The sequence below is a fragment of the Schistocerca gregaria genome, chromosome 2 (genome assembly GCF_023897955.1).
Source record: "Schistocerca gregaria isolate iqSchGreg1 chromosome 2, iqSchGreg1.2, whole genome shotgun sequence".
NCBI classification, from domain to species: Eukaryota; Metazoa; Arthropoda; class Insecta; order Orthoptera; family Acrididae; genus Schistocerca; species Schistocerca gregaria.
In genome coordinates this window covers 316,834,953-316,853,864 of record NC_064921.1, presented here as the reverse complement: position 1 = coordinate 316,853,864, position 18,912 = coordinate 316,834,953, and the positions used below count along the sequence as shown (strand labels likewise).

At 40.2% G+C, this 18,912-nt stretch overlaps 1 protein-coding gene across 1 annotated transcript in view; it reads left to right on the top strand.

Moving 5' to 3' along the window:
* The window catches only part of LOC126336940 (PHD finger protein 3), a 240,225-nt gene that overhangs the window by 55,470 nt on the left and 165,843 nt on the right, over nt 1-18,912 (top strand). The gene's annotated exons all lie outside the window — the stretch shown is intronic.

Genomic DNA, 18,912 nt, shown 5'->3' with positions numbered 1-18,912 from the left:
AGTGATCCTTACCTCGTGAGCATCAGAATTATCCTTTAGCTGGAGAGGATATAATATTCCAAATTGTTGCCTCAGTATGGAAAGTGTGGTGCTGCCAAAATATTTTATTAAACACTTGTGTTCATTTTTATCATTAATATTGGGACTATCAGTGTGCATTCAGACCTGGGACAAAGTTTCAGACCATCACATCACACCACACCACATCCATCAAGTTTTAACTATTGCAAGAAAAATATGGCTTCTTTGGTATTTGTCAGGCCCACATATTCTTATCCAAGTGCCACATCACGTGTTGTGGCTTGTAACTCAATAAAATCTCCTCCCCCTGCATCACCAATTAATAACGACATTGTTTGTCTGACCATGAAGTAGAATTTTAATTCCTATTGATGAAATGTCATCACTGTTAAACACTGCAAATTCGTAACATGAGTCTTTGTCAGCAACTGATGAGAGCATCTATTAGTTTCTATAGTACCAAACAGTGGAAAATCCAGGATGGAATAATGACAGTATTATGAAAAGAATAGATTGTTACTCACCATATAGAACAGATGTTGAGTTGCAACCAGGCACAACAAAAAGACAGCTACATAGTTGGCCAAAATGCCTTAATCTAAAGTAGCGTACACACACACACACACACACACACACACACACACTCTGTGTCTGGCAGCCAGAAACAGTTGTCAAGATGTGTGTGAGTTGGGCTGGCATGAATTTGTGTGTTTTTTCTACTTGACAAGAAGACATTGTGGCCAAAAGTTCAAATGTGTAGCCGTCTTTTTGTTGTGCCTGGCAGCAATTCAATGTCATCTCTACATGGTGAGTAGCAATTGCTATAGTATGCTTCCTATTGAGTACTTCCTTATACCTTCTAGAGCCGTGATTAGATATTGTGCTTTACTGGCATTTCCACTTCACAGTATTGTTACCAATTCATCCTTGGCATGTGTCACTACTTTCAAAGCCCCATAATGAAATTCCCTTATGTGCAACATAACGCCTTACTCAAACTTCAATTCTCTCTGTAGACGTATTGTGGCAGAAATTACTTTCTCGGTGTAGACACATTATGGCTGCAATTATGTATCTGTTGATACCTAGCTTGACAATGCATGGGCAACTTTGGTGACACATGGGTCTGATTCACATCCTTACGTAAGCTCTTGGCCACCTCACCATATTTGATGCAGCAGCAACTGCACTCTCAATGCATAAAGTCAAAAACTCGAGTGCCAGTGGCATTAATGTTTGAGATTTTCTCACCACATGAATGACACTCCTTTCCTGACATGCTGTGCTGACAAATTTTGCCTCCCAGCATGTTTTGGAGAGTGCATTGATTTTATATCCACCGCACACCTCCTGCCCCCACCCACCCCCGATGTTTACATTTTTTCTGTATCATGAACATTGTGTATTTATGACGTTTTACAATAGCTGTCTTTGCACTTTTATGAAGAAAATAAGTTATTAGCTTTTGGTTCCCAATTTCTGTATTAATATTCGTTCATTTACATTTTTGAATGTCTCAATGATGAAGAACCTCTGAAACTTGAGATAGATTGTTCCTTTTTGATTATTTGTGTTTCTCATAATTTGTGCAACTGTTAATAGCATCAAATAGTCCTCTATTACAGTGCTCTTCAACTTTTTACTACTCAGGGTACATGCAGATAGGCCTAGACTCATCACAGCACATGAAAATGTTTGTCTCCACAAAATATGTGAATCTAATATATTTACAAACAGTTACATCATCATGTAATTTGCTTCTGCTGCTGCTGCTGCTGCTGCTGCTATAACCCTGTGCGTAACACTTGGCACTGCGCCATTCCACCAGACCGGCAGTGTGCTATGTTCAGAATGTTCTGCCAGTGGCATCTGCATGGGTTTGCCATCAGAGGGCACCTGCTGTGGTCCCCATTACTTGGGTACATGACACAGGATCCTGAAATGATGTTTGCTGGAGTTCTCCTCTTTATAAGCACTGTGCAACTTGCACTTGCTCTCTTGTTGTGTTCTTTCTTACTGTCGGCAGTTCCTTGCATCATTACCTGGATTGTTTCTGTCTTTGCACGTAGGTTCTCAACTGTTGTTTGCTTGTACATGGAATAAGAATAAACTTCAATTCATTGTGGCTGTACCGTTGTTTGTGTCTTTATATAATCACACAATTGGTGATGAATTTGGTGTTCACTTCCTCGTCTTCAGACTATTGGTTGTTCCTTCAGTTTTTCTGGCCATGGAGGCAGTGCTCAAATCTCTCCTTGAGCAGCAGCAGGCTCATAGTGTTGCTATCTTGAACTTGTTGGCCACATTGACTGCACATGCTTCCACGCTGTCGGTGTACCCACCACTCTTGCCCCCTTACGATGATACAACCGAAGATTTGAGAGGCTTACGAAAAGCAGCTTTGGCAACGCTTCCTCGCCTTTGGCGTCAGTGATGCAAATGTGTGTATGGATTCGTTCCTTTCTCAGATTTCTCCTACCAATTATTGTGCCAGTTAGCCCCACTCCAGGAACCTGCATCACACTCATTGTGTCGGTTGCATCATTGCCGCATATGTAGAATTCTATTCTCATTGTAAACAGCTCAGCCACTCCTGTCGGGCCTGGGCAGCTGAACTCCACAACCTCAGTCGCAAATTACAGTTACCGATGCTCATCATGATTCCTATGCTGATACTATGCTCTGTGGCGCCATCATTCCATTGGCTCTTGATGTAGAAGTGCGTCAACAAGCACTACAATCTGAGACTCTATCTTTGGCTGACACATTAAATATTGCTCGATCTTTCAAGGTATCTCATGGTGCAGGTGATCAAATTGACACTTGGTGTGTCTTAACCGTGGTGGTTTGTGGTCATGGTTGTCGGGTGTTAGTTAGGGTGGCTTGCCGCCGTACAACCGCATCCTCGGCACCATGCTAGACAGAGATGCTCCAAACAACAACAACAACAACAAGTCTTCCCAACCACCTCAACAACAGCAGCACTCCCATCAGGCAACGTGATGGCTGTGTGCCCTAAAGTGCTGGGCAATCTGCAACATCTGTAGGGAAAAAAGGACATACAGCATCTGTGAGTCTTTCTCAGTGCCCTCTTGTAGTCGTACACATTTATGTTACCTGTGTGTATCCAGTGCTTATGAATCATAACAGACTGTTTATTGAAGTGAAAATGAGGAAGAAAGTGCTCAGACTGGAGGTGGACCTGGGATCTTCGGCATTGTCTCTGGTTACTTGATGTTTGGTGAGTTACATCAGAAGCACATTCCAATTTTGTGGCAGTTTATGGCTCCCACTATGTATAAAGTTGTGGTTCGTCCCTTGAATTTTTGGTAGTGGATGATGCAGATACAGCAAATTTGTTCCATTTTGATGTTTTCAATGCTTTTGGTTTTCTATTTTGGGTACGGTGCACCGCTTTTCCGACCAGGTCCTTTACCAGCAATTAGATTCTCTGTGTTCTGAGTTCTCACCTCTTCTCTCGGATGGGTTGGGGTGTGTCACTGACACTAACTTTATGACCCACATTACTCTGAAACCTATAATGCAGCTTTTTTTTTCTGTGTACACCCAATTACAATGGCTTTGCACAGTGAAGTGAAAACAGAAGTGTACAAGCTGACGTCATCAGGGGTCATACAGCCTTTTGCATTGACTGAGTGGTCTATCCCCCTCGTGATTGGGGAGGCCACTTGTTCAACTTCTCCTCTGAAGTGACTTTAAAGTTTCAATTAATCTTTTATTGACACTTACCCTTTTTCCCGTCCTGATGATTTATGGGTTAAACTTACTGGGGGCCAGTATTTCAGATTTATCTCAAGCCTATTAGAGGTTCCATTTCATGGGGACACTAAATGGCTCCTTGTAATGAATATGTCCTTCAGCTTAGAGCACGTTCGGTGTGGCTAACACCCAGCAATTTCTCAGCGTTCTTTGGAACAATTGATGATGTCTATTCCAGGATGCATTGACTACCTTGATGACATCATAGTGATGGCTGCATCCGTGGATGAGCATTTTCGTAACTTACACATGTTATTCACAGTGTTATACAAACTGTAGGGTTCGAATTCAACTTGACCAATTCATACTGTCGTCAGCCATCCATTGTGTATTTGGTGGACGAGGTTTCTCGGGATGGTGTTACGCCTTATGTCACCATGTCGCCGCCGTTACAGCTGTGCCTCATCATACAAATGTAACATAACCCCAAGCCTTTCTAGGTGAAGTTGCTTACTATCACAAATTTATTTCTGGTGTGGCTCCATTGGTCAATCCACTCCATGAGTTGCTCCAAGAGTGTGTTCCTTTTGGTGGAGACATGCCTGTGAGCATGCATTCATGCTCTTGAAATCAAAATTACAGTGTGCTCTTTTGTTTGGCTGTTTCCATTGTAGCACCTGCCTAGTTTTGGCTACAGACTCATGACCCTTCACAGACATCAATATGGGGATTGTTCCAAATGTCCAATAACATATGCGTCAGAAACAACAGCAGCGCTACTCTGAAGTTGGAAAGGAAGCGCTTCCTATTGTTTATGCTCTCAAAAAGTTTCTATGTTTGTGTACGGGTTTGATTTCCTCATCATCATTGACCAGAAGCCCTTGGCTTCACTGTGTGACAAAGCAGCACATTGTCTCCCGCTTTGGGCCTTGATTCTGTGTCACTAAAGCTCTGAAATACATTTTCAACCTTCTGCTCAACATTCTAATGCCACTGTGCTGTCCCTTGCTTCTGATTGGGCTGGATCCTACTTTTGATCAGGTTGAAGTCCTTTGTTTTCACTAAGATGTTGAGGCACAACATATAGCCACTGTGACTGCCTATCCAGTTTTATCTGAAGTTCTTTACTTCATTCAGTGTGATTGGCCGGACGGGCCTCTGGGCAGTGCTTCTGATCCTTCGCGTAACTATTTTGCCCTCCATCATCGCGTTTTAGTATTTGATGGTGCTGTTCTCTTAGCTATGGATGGGCTGTTGCTTAGGTTTGTGGTCCCAGTTGTTGGATGGGAGGGGGGTTATGCTTCAGCTCAAACATCACACACATTGAGAGGGGGTCTCTTATGCTAAATTACTTCCCCATTGGCAAGTGTTTTGGTCCGCCATCGACAGTGACATTGTAGATCTTATCACGGTCTGCTTTTAATTTTCTACCCAACAGATAACATTGAAGGTGACCACTGTCTGGGGCAGTTCCGCAGCATCTTTGGGAACATGTCCATGTTGATGTCGTGGTAGCCTTCCTGCATTCTTAGTGGTAGTCAGTTGTTGATGGTTTCTTTAGGTTTCCATATTGTCTGCTGTCCTCAGACATCTGCTGCGGGTACGATTCAGGGCCTCTCCAAAAGTTTTTCTAATGAAGGATTACCTTATATGCTTGTGATAGATAAAGCTCAACATTTTGTTTCTCGGAACTTTCACAATTTCTACGCCCATCAAGGCATTCATCACATGACCCCCCTTCCATTTTATACTCTCTAACGGCAAACATACCTCTCATCCACACATTCATCATTCAAGTGAAGAATTATATCATAAACTCCCCCATGGACGATGCATTGACACACTTCTTTAGTTCCTACAGGTTTGCGGTAGTGGGGGATCGGAGTCTGACCGAAATAATCCAGTCGCCTGCCATGCATCCTCCTGCATCTGCTTGAGCCTCCACAAGTGCTCCTGTCAGTGCGGCCCTCGTCGCGGTTTTGGTTCTGGCTCCATGGTCTGGGCTTTGGGGTTTGGCTGCCAAGTGAAGTGGAGTCTGCCCACTGTCCACAACTGCGAGGCTACTACTTTTGTATGGTGCGCATCAATGATGGATTGGTGAAATGCCACTGCTACTCGCTGCACCTTTGCTTCTTGTTGTGGGCGTACCGTCGCTTCCCTTCTCACCATCTGTCCCAGCCTCGTGGAACATCACTGTTGCGAGGGTAGTTTTGCCTTCCTTGTGGATGTCACTCTCTTTGGGGTCTACTGTATTTACTCGAATCTAAGCCGCACTCGAATCTAAGCCGCACTGGAAAAATGAGACTCTAAATCAAGGAAAAAATATTTTTCAGAATCTAAGCCGCACCTGAAATTTGAGACTCTGAATTCAAGGGGAGAGAAAAGTTTTAGGCCGCACCTCCAAATCGAAACAAAGTTGCTCCATTGTAATATGAGAGACAATTTAGGTCGAATGAATGACGATACAGCTACAGTAGTTTGGTTCGAGTCATAAACTCAGCAGTTAAGCTTTACCAGGTAGCCATTGCTATGCGTCAGCCGCTCCGTCCGTATTTATAGGGGTACCCTTCCTTTTCCACGTGCTTCGTCTGGTTTGAATCGATTGCTTATTTTTCTTTGATCTGATAAGTGCTGTTCTCTTTGTTATAGGTGTTTACGTCACTCAGCTGAAAATGCATTACTGTACTGTGCATTGTTTGTCGCGTTCTGATAATGAGTGTTTACGGCCTGTCGCCGCTCGCGGCACGGCTTGCTTTTGTGCGCGCTTCCGCCGCTTACAATAAAAAAGGACAGGAATTGTCTCATTAGCAAAAACCATGGCAAGATACTGCTATTTGTTGTTACTTACACTGCTGCTTTATTTGATAATGATCAACAAAAACCAAATAAGACTGCATATGATAGATGATGTTGTGAACGAGAGTGTAGCGAAAATTTTTCTCCGTTTGAAAATCTTTGCCGACGCCTCTTTAGTACATTACATTCTGCACAGAAATTAAAGTCATCTTACATTTAAAAATCTAGGCAATTGCCGTGCTTCATTTCTGACTGTGTCGCTATTAGGCATAAGAATAATACGAATATAAACATGACATGATATGTATATTCTTCCGCGTTTGCTGTTGTCTCACTCTAGTTTCGTAGTTTATTAGGCAAATAGGATTTAAATGAGATAGCAGCAAACACGAAAGAATACATGGCAAAAAGTTTATATTCGTATTATTCTTATGGTGAAGAGAATACTGCATGTGATTCACAATTCATAAAAGTTCCTATTAGAAACCATCTCTTCTCACAGGTAGGAAAAAATTCAGAACGTAGAGTTGGCCATATTGACAAACATCCCAAACAGTCTTGCCAGTCGGATTTTCGTAGTACATTGAAATTCTGCTACATTCGAAGATGAACAATACGGAATTTTTATTTACTTCGTTGGATGACGTATGAAACTGCAGTGGTAGAAGCTCGGGGCGGAGAAAAAAGCTCGTCTTCCACTTTTTTTACCGACGCAGAGGTTTTGGCACCAGTATTTACTTTTGTGCCTGCAAAGCATGCCTGTGTAGAGCTACATACAGGGTGGTCAGAAAATATGTGAAATAATTTTTGGGATGTTACATGGCAGGTTGTACTGAGACATAAATGTTAAGAAAGAAATTCGATACGTTGCGCCATTTCCGAGTTATTTAGCATTGAAGTTAGTCAATCAGATCATCGCGCGCGTAAATTCAAGTTTCAACTAAGGAGACAAAGCACTCATTGGGCATCACCGCCCCTGGCAGGCCGCTTGAATGCGAGCGCGCGACGCCCTGATTGGCTAAATTCTATGCTAAATAACTCGGAAACGGAGCAACGTATCGAATTTCTTTCTTAACATTTATGTCTCAGTACAACCTGCCCTGTAACATCCCTACAAGCATTTCACACATTCTGATCACCCTGTGTATTTGACGGCAGAAGTTAGTTATGGCGGCACCTACCAACATTTTTCGGAACTTCCGCTTACTTTGCACTCGATTCTAAGCCGCAGGCGGTTTTTTGGATTACAAAAACCGGAAAAAAAGTGCTGCTTAGATTCGAGTAAATACGGTAGGCCCACAGCTCCTGCTGCTGGGTCATTACACGATACTTCACTGTCCGCCACTGGCTCGACAGTGCCTTTGTGTCCTTACACACTGGGATGCCCGGTGCTCTGACTTGAGTGGCTGGCACCATTACCATTGTCACAGTTCCACCATGTTGAGGAACTGAATGTCTAGATGTAATCAGTGCCTATGACACTGGTCCTCTCTATGGGACTTCTCAGTGGAGCGGTCCTTGGTCCTACAAGTTCCTCCTCTAATCATTGGTTCCTTCCTAGTACCTCCTTGCACCACCACCCTCATTGTCTGTAGTGTCTGCTGCAGAGGCCATGGATGTATCAACAGTCAACCTGATCCACACATAGGTGGAGCGTCCTTTTACCAAGGTGGGGGGGAGGTACAGTAATAGTTGGTTAAGTGCCGCGGCTCCAGGCCACATGTGCACTACAATTTGAATGTTCCACCAACATCTCTGCAGGCTGGCCATTAGAGGCCGCCTGCAGTGGGCCAAATGACTTCTGCACTCGCTATGTTCTGTTTTTTCTTATTGTCAGCAACTGTTCACATCAGTACCTGATTTGTTTCTGTTGTGATGTCTGTATTCCCAACTCTTACTTGTTTTTGTGTGGCTGAATGATAAACTGAGATTCATTGCGGTCATACTGTTGTTAATGTCTTACACAATTATTATTATTATTATTATTATTATTATTATTATAAAATAGGAATATACTTGTGAATTTATTAACTACTTACTAACTTAAATTAACTGTTGAAAATAGAGATTTCTAATAAGAGTTTTAAAGTAAATAACTGCTCGTACCTTCAGTGTGATACTTGAGTCTACTTAAAGACATGCAGATGGCTCATTTGAGATGGTGATTTGTCATGGAATCATCGACCAATCAAGCCTCACATTGAGAATCACAGTTCACACAAATATGTAGTTGAAAACGGCAATAAAACATTAACTTCCATCTCTGAGATTCACTACTTATTGACAACCAAAATGTATCCAAAAGCATTGGAAAATTTCGATTTCAGTGTCTGTGCACTTTCATGCTTTCCAATTCCTTTGGTGAACCCGTAAATTATTTGGAAAATGGTTTCAAATCCACTAATGGGTCACGAATGCAGCCAAAATCTTAAACAGGCTTTCGAAAATATTTTTTGGAAATTCTGCTGCAAGAGTACTGAATGTTCTTTAATTAAGTCTTCAACACCTTATCATTGTCATTGATGGGCTACACAGTAGGAAACATCGCACACAATCAATTTTCGGTTGTCTATATCCATAAATTTAACTTATGAATAACACTTGAATGTTACCCATGCTACCCACAATATTTTCATTTCCACCCTACATTTTTCTAGGTACCCATTAATCTGCAAATAAATCTGCACACTTGTGCCTCTCAGTAGTAAAAAATGCAAGTACCAATTTTTTAAGTTCAGACATTCGCCCTAACACTTTACCTCGAGGTAATCATCATATTTCTGTACGTACCAGAATTGTAGTGTGCTACGGTCCCCTATATTTTGGGACCACAATTAGATGAATCTAACAGCTTTTACTACTTCATCTGTCAATTTTCAGAGGAGATGCCAAAGACTTAACAACAATGGCTTCGCGGTGAATGAGATTATAGTTGTTTTGTAAGTTAGGGTTTACTTAACGTACTGTATCCACGAACCATTTCATTCAACCAGTCGTAGAAGCAACTTCACCTGTACAAACACTGATACAATCATCCCACGTTGATTGATAGAGAACAAATTATTCATCAGTCATGTGAAATATTTCTTCACCTGCTGGTGCTCTTGGAATCCTGCCAAACCACAGCTTCGGAATAAACAGAACAAAATTGTTGATGTCAATATTGTATGTGACATCTTAGCTTTTCTTTTGGTTATACTATGTGTATATTAATTTAAACCATTAACTTTTTCTATTTGTGTGTTCACACTCGGTAACACCGATGTTGCTATTGGCTGACTACCTCACATTTCCTCCTGAATATCTGCTGTCGCAGGCTGGTGACATCAGGTGACATGAGCTGTGGTTGGGCGATAAAAGTGTGTCACAATCTCGATTACAGTGCTTTGGAAGCTACTGTGGTGTAATAGGTGGAATTAGTGTTAATATTTTCGTAATATGAAAATATGCAGTGCACATGTTGCCGCGCATCAAAGACCGTACCAAAATGGGTTATTGTTTGCTGGGTTGCATTTCTTATAGTACCGGAAATTTCTATGCTTGTGTATAAAGCCTTCATGATTCAAAGGTTTAATAAGTTTTACAGGTCCTAGGGACCTGGGAAAAATCTGACTGGGAAAAATCTAGGAATCATTTATTTACCCCCCCCCCCCCCCTGTCTCTCTCATCCTTTTATACACCCTATAAAAATAATTGGACATGATACTAACTTAGGCAGGTGATTATGTTAGCAGACAGGGAGGATGTTTTAAAATTTCAGTAACAGCTTCTGAACCAAGGACTATTTTTACCATTTCTTTATGATTGTTTAATGTTTCTGATGTTGTGTTTGGTTTTTTAGGCCTTCAAAATCAATTTTGGTTTTTTAGGCCTTCAAAATCAATTTGGGTACTTTATGGCTGTCTCCTGTTCTTTTTCCATGTACTGACACATTCATGAGCTTCACTCAGCTTTCATCTTGTTTCCAGCAACCTACAACAATAGTTTACACATTACATAACAGATAGTTTTCACAAATGTCTTTTCAATTTACTGGGAACCATAGCAGCATTATTGAGTTTTTCACCATGTACAACATACTGGGGTATTGGGTATGTTTTGTCACCACACCAAAAAAGCTCAAAAAGTAGAGTGTTATCGACATATTGCCTTACGCAATGAACTCTCTCTTTGAAAAAGTAGTTTAATGACAACGTAATAGAAAATATTGGTGTAGAAATCCGAGTATTCACGCTACTGCAGAGCACAGCTGTGATAAAATTGAACTGAAGTGCTTACACAGTGGAAAATCCAGGGTTGACTAACAATATTGTTGAAATTAAATACTGTATTGTTGTGCGCAAAGTATGGTTAATTTGACGATGATTGAAAATAATAGTAAACTTTCAGCAGTGGCAACAGACTGGAACAAATAGGAAAACAAGGCAGTATAAATAATGATATGGTCATTTTCCTAATTATAGGGAAAATCCAGCTGTACACAAAAGATACTGTGTGCAGTGTTAAGAAGTATTCACACCCCAGCGTGTGCAGTGATACCGGCGAGAATATAATTAACATATTAACTTGATTACAAGATGATATTAACTTGATTATAAGATGAAGTTTGTCCCAAAATCATCAGTCGAAAAATACAGGGTCTTCGTATATTTGCAGATTAAACTATCACTGCCAAGGTCAACATTTTTATGTTGCTTAATAGATTGATATAGGAGTCATTTCACGTTTACAGGCGCAGCTTTGGCTGTTGAGATTACAACCAGATTTATTTTCAAGAATTCCATAGAGAAGGTTAAGCAAACGATACTCGCACTCAACATGCTTGAGATTTCCCAATATGCTGAAGCACTCGATACAGTATTGACCTTGCTCTTAACAATGTCATGACATTTGACTTCGCCAAAGCTAGTATGAGGGATACATGAGTGACTACGAACTAGCTGCCACTGCAATATATTGCTCTCCTGAAACGGTCACAATTTTGTGCAACACAGGAGGACATAGCATTAAATTCTGTCATCTTATAACTCTTGTTGTATTTTAACAAGTTTGCAGTAAAAGTTCTCATACATGTACAGATACGATATACAAATATTTATGGTGCTGTATATAAGACCCTAGTGCGACCTGTTCTTGAGTACTGTTAGAGAGTTTGGGATCTGTACCAGACCAAATGAAAGGAAGGCATTGAAATGATTCAGAGTAGGGCTGCTAGATTTGTTTCTGATTGGTTTGAACAACACTCAGATGTTACAGAGATGCTTTAGGAACTCAAATGGGAATCCCTGGAGGGAAGGTGTCATCTTTTCGAGGAACATTAATGAGAAAATTTAGAGACTTGGCATTTGAAGTGGACTCTAGAACGATTCTGTTGTCTCCAACATACACGGTGCACAGGGACTATGGATATATGATGCGAGAAATTAGGGCTCATACACACACTCGTTTTCACTTTTTCTGTTAGTGAGTGGAACAGGAAAGGAAATGACTAGTAGTGCTGTAGGATACCCTCAGTCATGTGCCGTACGGTAGATTTGCAGAGTATCGATGTAGACGTAAAACTAATATAAATACGTGTCGTGTGACTAGGGCCTCCCGTCGGGTAGAACATTGACCGGGTGCAAGACTTTCGATTTGACGCCACTTCGGCGGCTTGCGCGTTGATGGGGATGACCAGGGGAGGACCAGCTTTCTTCTCATGTCCCATCACAGCCAAAACCTTAGAACTCATAACATATTTGGAAGGAACATCTAAATATTTGTGACAACGAAGATATAAACTTCACAGCTGTGCTATTAGGTTGATTTTGGCGATTAAAAAATAATGCTACCCCTGGTGACATGCTCAGAAAGCAAAAAAGGTAATAAATAATGTAAACCATTCCTTTTTCTTTGTTTTATTTCTACTTGTGTTATCAAAATATAGGCAACCAATAGATGGCCTAAGTCTGGTATAATGTTAACATTTTGGGCAGATACCTTGTTGGTCAAACAGTTTGTAATTTTGATTAGTCAGAATATGTTAAAAAAATTTTTTTTCCTCAATTAGCCTCATAAATATACGGTAACTTAGGATGAGCAAAGTATAACGTCAGTATTGAGTAAATAAATTACATCCAATTTCTTAGGAAATGTAACAGTTATCAGCACATATTACATAATTAGAGACTAAAATCAAAGGAAGTAAATTGCCATTAATTTCTTTAAAAGCGTAGAAGTTTGTGGTATGTCTAAAATCGAAATCCTTTAATTTCTTCGTCATACCCTTCACTTTGTGGCGAAATGCATGCGGCGGAACATTGTCGTATTACTCCTGCTTGTAGCTTCATTCCATGTTCTAATTTTGCTGTAGTAACTGAACACACTCTGTAATATTGTGTTCAGTTTCGAAAATAAACTTTTTGAAACTGAATTAGTTAATGACTGGCTAAGAAGAGAGTTTGAAAAGTAAAGTCTCTGCAAGGAGGAAGAGTTGGGAAAATGAAATATTTTTAGTGTGTTTTTTGCTCTATTAATTTTGAGGCAAGAGGTGTTCAGGTAATTTTTAACCACACACTTTAAACAAAACAAGTGTAACTTTCAAATTTCTCATTTAGAACTTTCAATGAGAGAGAACTTTCAAGTTTGGTACACGCACCAACAATACAGATATTAAGTACCAAGGATAATTATAAAGTGATTTGGACAGTGTAATCAGTGATTTCCAATTTCTCTGTGGATTCGTCAAATGATATTTAGAATGTTTTTAAGGTATGTTTCCTGATAGTGTTCCTGAACATTTTTCGCTTTTCTCTAAGAACGTGAGGAACCAAATGCGATGTAGTGACACCATTTTTCCGGGAACATATTTTAGGAGAAGGATGTTCATCATATTATGCATTGAGTTTCAATGAAATTACCAGTTTTAAAGATAAAAAAGAATAACAAACGACCATTCCAGTTTGGTCAGAGGTTGTGTGTTGCATAATGCATCACCTAAGAACTTTTGTTATCAGCAAAGCAGATATTGAAACATTATTTCAAGAATTATGTGTTACACTTTCTGAACCCAACTTGTATTTAACTAACTGCCTTACGCCAGGATCAGGTGGAACTAATGCCAGAAAAAAAAAAAAAAAAAAAAAAAAAAAAAAAAAAAAAAAAAAAAAAAAAAAAAAACCGAGGCTGACAGCTTAGAAACAACAGAACTTGCAACATTTATACAATGCTTAATGCCTATGTGAAGGATTTGGAGCGTTTAGGTCAAGAAGCATCAGATTTCTGGTCAATACTTACAATTACTTTAATGGTTGGCCCGTTAGATATGAATAATTTGATGGAATTCAGTCTACATTTAATTTACCGCACCATACGATTTTGAGGCATACACCCACAAGATGGCTTACTTCAAGAACGTCAAAAAACAGGATTTTATAACAGTTGGAGTGTATTCAGTATTACTTTCTTAAGCATATACCTATAAAAAAAAAAAAAGAATTTTGCTACTGTTCAGTCCAAATCCTACAATGCTATTGTCTATCCTTAACTCAAATGAAAACAAATTACATTTCATAATTTCATCTACAGAACTGTTTAGTAAGTTCACACAACATTTTTGAAGCCAAATGCCTTTGACAAGTTGCATGTAAGAATAGAAAACATACCTCAGACAGTTTTGGCTCGTGTTTTGAATGTTTCTGATTTGAGAAAAATAGTATTTCTAAAGTTCTTCAGCAACAACCAGTTGTTCAAAAGGAAGCAGATTGTAGTATAATAATAATAATCTGCTTCCTCTTAAGCAACTGGTTGTTAGTGCGCAGGTAACAGAGTAGCTTAGTAACAAGTTGTGGTTTCTAAAGAATGCTCAAAAACATTACATCTCAACTCGCAAAAAAAAAAAAAAAGGATTGGAAAGATTTTTGCTTATGAAGTGTATCACTGAAATGTTGTAAGAGTTTTTTATACCAAGAAAAGAACCAAGATCAGAAGCTGCATTGGCGTGTTAAAGGTTGCAAAAATGTTGTTCAATATGTCGGCAAGATTTCTGTTAGATGAGTGGTGGAAGATTCTATAGTTTGAAAAAGATGACCCAACTTTAGATAACAAAGGTGTTGACAATTACTGGCAGATGCACATCTCTAAAAGTGTCACCATAAACAGAGTTAAAATGTCCAAATGTTTCAAAACTACTTCTCTTACATTGTCCCATGGAAATGTGGACATGGAAAGAAGATATCCTTTTTGAGGCACACATTAGGAGAAGGCAGGTCAGCGATGACCGACAGATTTTTAAGCGTGTTGTGGCTGTGTGCAATGCTTTGGGATAATATCCCCATTTTCTGTCTGTGCCCATTGACTTACTGACTTACTGCTCATTATGTATGGATAGCAAGCATGTGGAAAGTGTACTGCTCACAGGGAAGAATGTGAAAGGAAAAGAAAATTTGATTGGGAAGTAAAGCAAAAAGAGGTAAAAAACCAAAGCCATCTTGAAGATACAAAGAAGGTGAATAACATGACTCATCAGTTGACTATGAGACATGTGTGCTGAAAGAAAAGAAAAATCTTAACATAATACAGGTTGATTCAAAAAGAATACCACAACTTCAGGAATTTAAAACTCTGCAATGACAAAAGGCAGAGCTAAGCACTATCTGTCGGCAAATTAAGGGAGCTATAAAGTTTCATTTAGTTGTACATTTGTTCGCTTGAGGCGCTGTTGACTAGGCATCAGCGTCAGTTGATGCTAAGATGGCGACCGCTCAACAGAAAGCTTTTTGTGTTATTGAGTACGGCAGAAGTGAATCGACGACAGTTGTTCAGCGTGCATTTCGAACGAAGTATGGTTTAAACCTCCTGATAGGTGGTGTATTAAACGTTGGTATAAACAGTTTACAGAGAATGGGTGTTTGTGCAAAGGGAAAAGTTCTGGACGGCCAAGAATGAGTGATGAAAATGTAGCACGCATCCAGCAAGCATTTTTTCGCAGCCCAGGAAAATCGACTCGCAGAGAGCTGCAAATTCAACAATCAACTGTTTGGAGAGTCCTACGAAAAAGGTTAGTTATGAAACCTTATCGTCTGAAATTGGTTCAAGCACTGTCTGCAGCTAATAAGATTAAAAGAATCGATTTCTGTGATTTTATCCTTGCTCAAATGGAAACAGATGAATCTTTCGTTTCAAAGATTGTGTTTAGCGATGAAGCAACTTTCCACACTAATGGGAAAGTCAACCGTCACAATGTCTGTATATAGGGCACTGAGAAACCGCGGGAAACAACTCAGTATGAACGTGACTCGCCTAAGGTGAACGTTTTCTGTGCCATTTCAGCCAGTAAAGTTTTTGGTCCCTTTTTCTTCGAAGGTGCTACTGTAACTGGACTACAGTATCTGGAGATGTTAGAGAATTGGCTGTTCCCTCAGCTCGAACAAGAAGCACAGCAGGATGGAGCGCCACCAACTTGGCACTTTTCTGTCCGTAACTACCTGAACGTCAACTACCCGAGGCGATAGATCGGCCGCCAGGCAGCCCGTGACAGAGCACTTCATCACTGGCCTCCAAGAAGCCCTGATCTTACCCCATGCGATTTTTTTCTTATGGGGGTGTGTTAAGGATATGGTGTTTCGGCCACCTCTCCCAGCCACCATTGATGATTTGAAACGAGAAATAACAGCAGCTATCCAAACTGTTACACCTGATATGCTACAGAGAGTGTGGAACGAGTTGGAGTATCGGGTTGATATTGCTCGAGTGTCTGGAGGGGGCCATATTGAACATCTCTGAACTTGTTTTTGAGTGAAAAAAAACCTTTTTAAATACTCTTTGTAATGATGTATAACAGAAGGTTATATTATGTTTCTTTCATTAAATACACATTTTAAAAGTTGTGGTATTCTTTTTGAATCACCCTGTACTTCCAACATAGCAGGCTATGGATGATACGTGAAACTTCCCCTAACGTTTCATCTCCGACTGCGGGAGACATCCTTAGAGGTGAGGCCTACGTTCTGTGGGAAAAAAGAACACCAGCTATCTAATGAGGTTCCAGATGTATTTCTCTCTCAAACTTCAACTAAACTGAAGAAAGTACTCAGAAATGATTTAAAGGCAGAGTATGCTTTTGAGGGCACTCAAGTCACAAAAGTAGAAGGAACAGTGTAAGAAACGGAGGTGGAAACCATTCAGAAAAACCTTCATAAGGAAGAGTACATCATTTTATGCTTAAGGCTGCTAAGAAACAATAATTGAAAAATATTTTATTGATGTTTTTCTAATGTAGAATGTCATTAGTTGTAAAAACGAGATGTAGATTTTGTTTGTGAATTAAGATGATCAGTACCGGATTACCAATGTACCTGTATATGTTAATAAATTTGTATGAAGGAAAAAAAATGGCTGTGCCCTGTCCATGATCATAATAGAGAAATTTAATATGGTATTAACTGGCATTTTAGTGGATTATCAAAAGTGAAAACCATTACAGGTTTGCCACAAGTTCTGGAAACCAGTGAATTTTAAACACAACAGGAAAATTAGGGAAATTTGAAAGAAAAAAATGGGAAAAACCCCTTTTTGGTCTCAGTAGATGAAATGGTTTGTTTACTGAGGTGAGGTGTTATGCATGATCACTGGATGGATGCAGCTGACTATGTGTGCTGCTTCTCTACTCTCTCATTATTACTGCTTCTCTCCTTTCTACCACTCCCCTCGGCTTGCAGTCAGTGCTGACACCACTTGTCGCTGCTAGCCGTGCAGCTGCTGACGACGGGCAGGGAGGCATGAGGAGTGTTTGTTTGGATCTGATTTTCACAGACTGTAGACGCAGTCAACGGAGACAGCGGTCATGTGTACACAAGTTGTCTCTGAGTGATTGTGTGAACGTGTGCGCGCGCTCGTTTCCTGACAAAAGCTATGGCTGAAAATTTATTTGTGAGAGGTGTGATTGTTTTTTCTACATGCCAGTCTGCAGCTCAACAATCATCTTTCCTGTAAGTTGCTACCTATCCTCATTATTATTGATTCTCAGAGTATTTGAACAAGTTATCTGTTGCATGCATCAATCTATGTGATCTCATTTCATCAACATGTTGTTTTTGGCTCATGAATAGCTGACCACATTAGTGGATTTGCATGATGGGTCAGACCAACAGGCAGTTCCTGTGGATATCTGTAATGGATCAGGCCTGCTGGTCTGAGGCCATTCAGTTCCCATGTGCAGGCACTGCCCATCGGATCTAGTCTCACCAGTCTGCCTGCAGGCCGGGTCTGTGTGTGCCATAATGCAGTGGATTTTCATGGTTTAGCCATGGACCCAGGGTGCTCCCCAGCAGGCCAGAGGCCATGGATGATGGATTTCAGGAATTGCGACTGTTTCACCGCAAGTGCATTGTACAGTGTGGTGTTTTATAGACATTGCACTTGTTCTAGTACATTTTGGCATACAAAAGTAGTAATTTATATGTTAAAAGGCATGGACGATAAAAAGAAGAAAATTGTCAGTTGCTGGCAGTTTGTAACCTTTGTTGTTGTTGTGGTCTTCAGTTCTGAGACTGGTTTGATGCAGCTCTCCATGCTACTCAATCCTGTGCAAGCTTCTTCGTCTCCCAGTACCTACTGCAGCCTACATTTTTCTGAATCTGCTTAGTGTATTCATCTCTTGGTCTCCCTCTATGATTTTTACCCTCCACACTGCCCTCTAATATTAAATTGGTGATCCCTCGCTGTCTCAGAACATGTCCTACCAACCGATCCCTTCTTCTAGTGAAGTTGTGCCACAAGCTCCTCTTCTCCTCCTCATTAGTTATGTGGTCTACCCATCTAATTTTCAGCATTCTTCTGTAGCACCATATTTCGAAAGTTTCTATTCTCTTCTTGTCCAAACTAGTTATTGTCCATGTTTCACTTCCATACATGGCTACACTCCATACAAATACTTTCAGAAACGATTTCCTGACACTTAAATCTATACTCGATGTTAATAAATTTCTCTTCTTCAGAAACGCTTTCCTTGCCATTGCCAGTCTACTTTTTATACCCTCTCCACTTCGACCATCATCAGTTATTTTGCTCCCCAAATAGCAAAACTCCTTTACTACTTTAAGTGTCTAATTTGCTAATCTAATTCCCTCAGCATCACCCGACTTAATTAGACTACATTCCATTATCCTAGTTTTGCTTTTCTTATATCTTCCTTTCAAGACACTGTCCATTCCGTTCAACTGCTCTTCAAAGTTCTTTGCTGTCTCTGACAAATTACAATGTCATCGGCGAACCTCAAAGTTTTTATTTCTTCTCCATGGATTTTAATTCCTACTCCGAACTTTTCTTTTGTTTCCTTTATTGCTTGCTCAATATACAGATTGAATAACATCGGGGGTAGGCTACAACCCTGTCTCA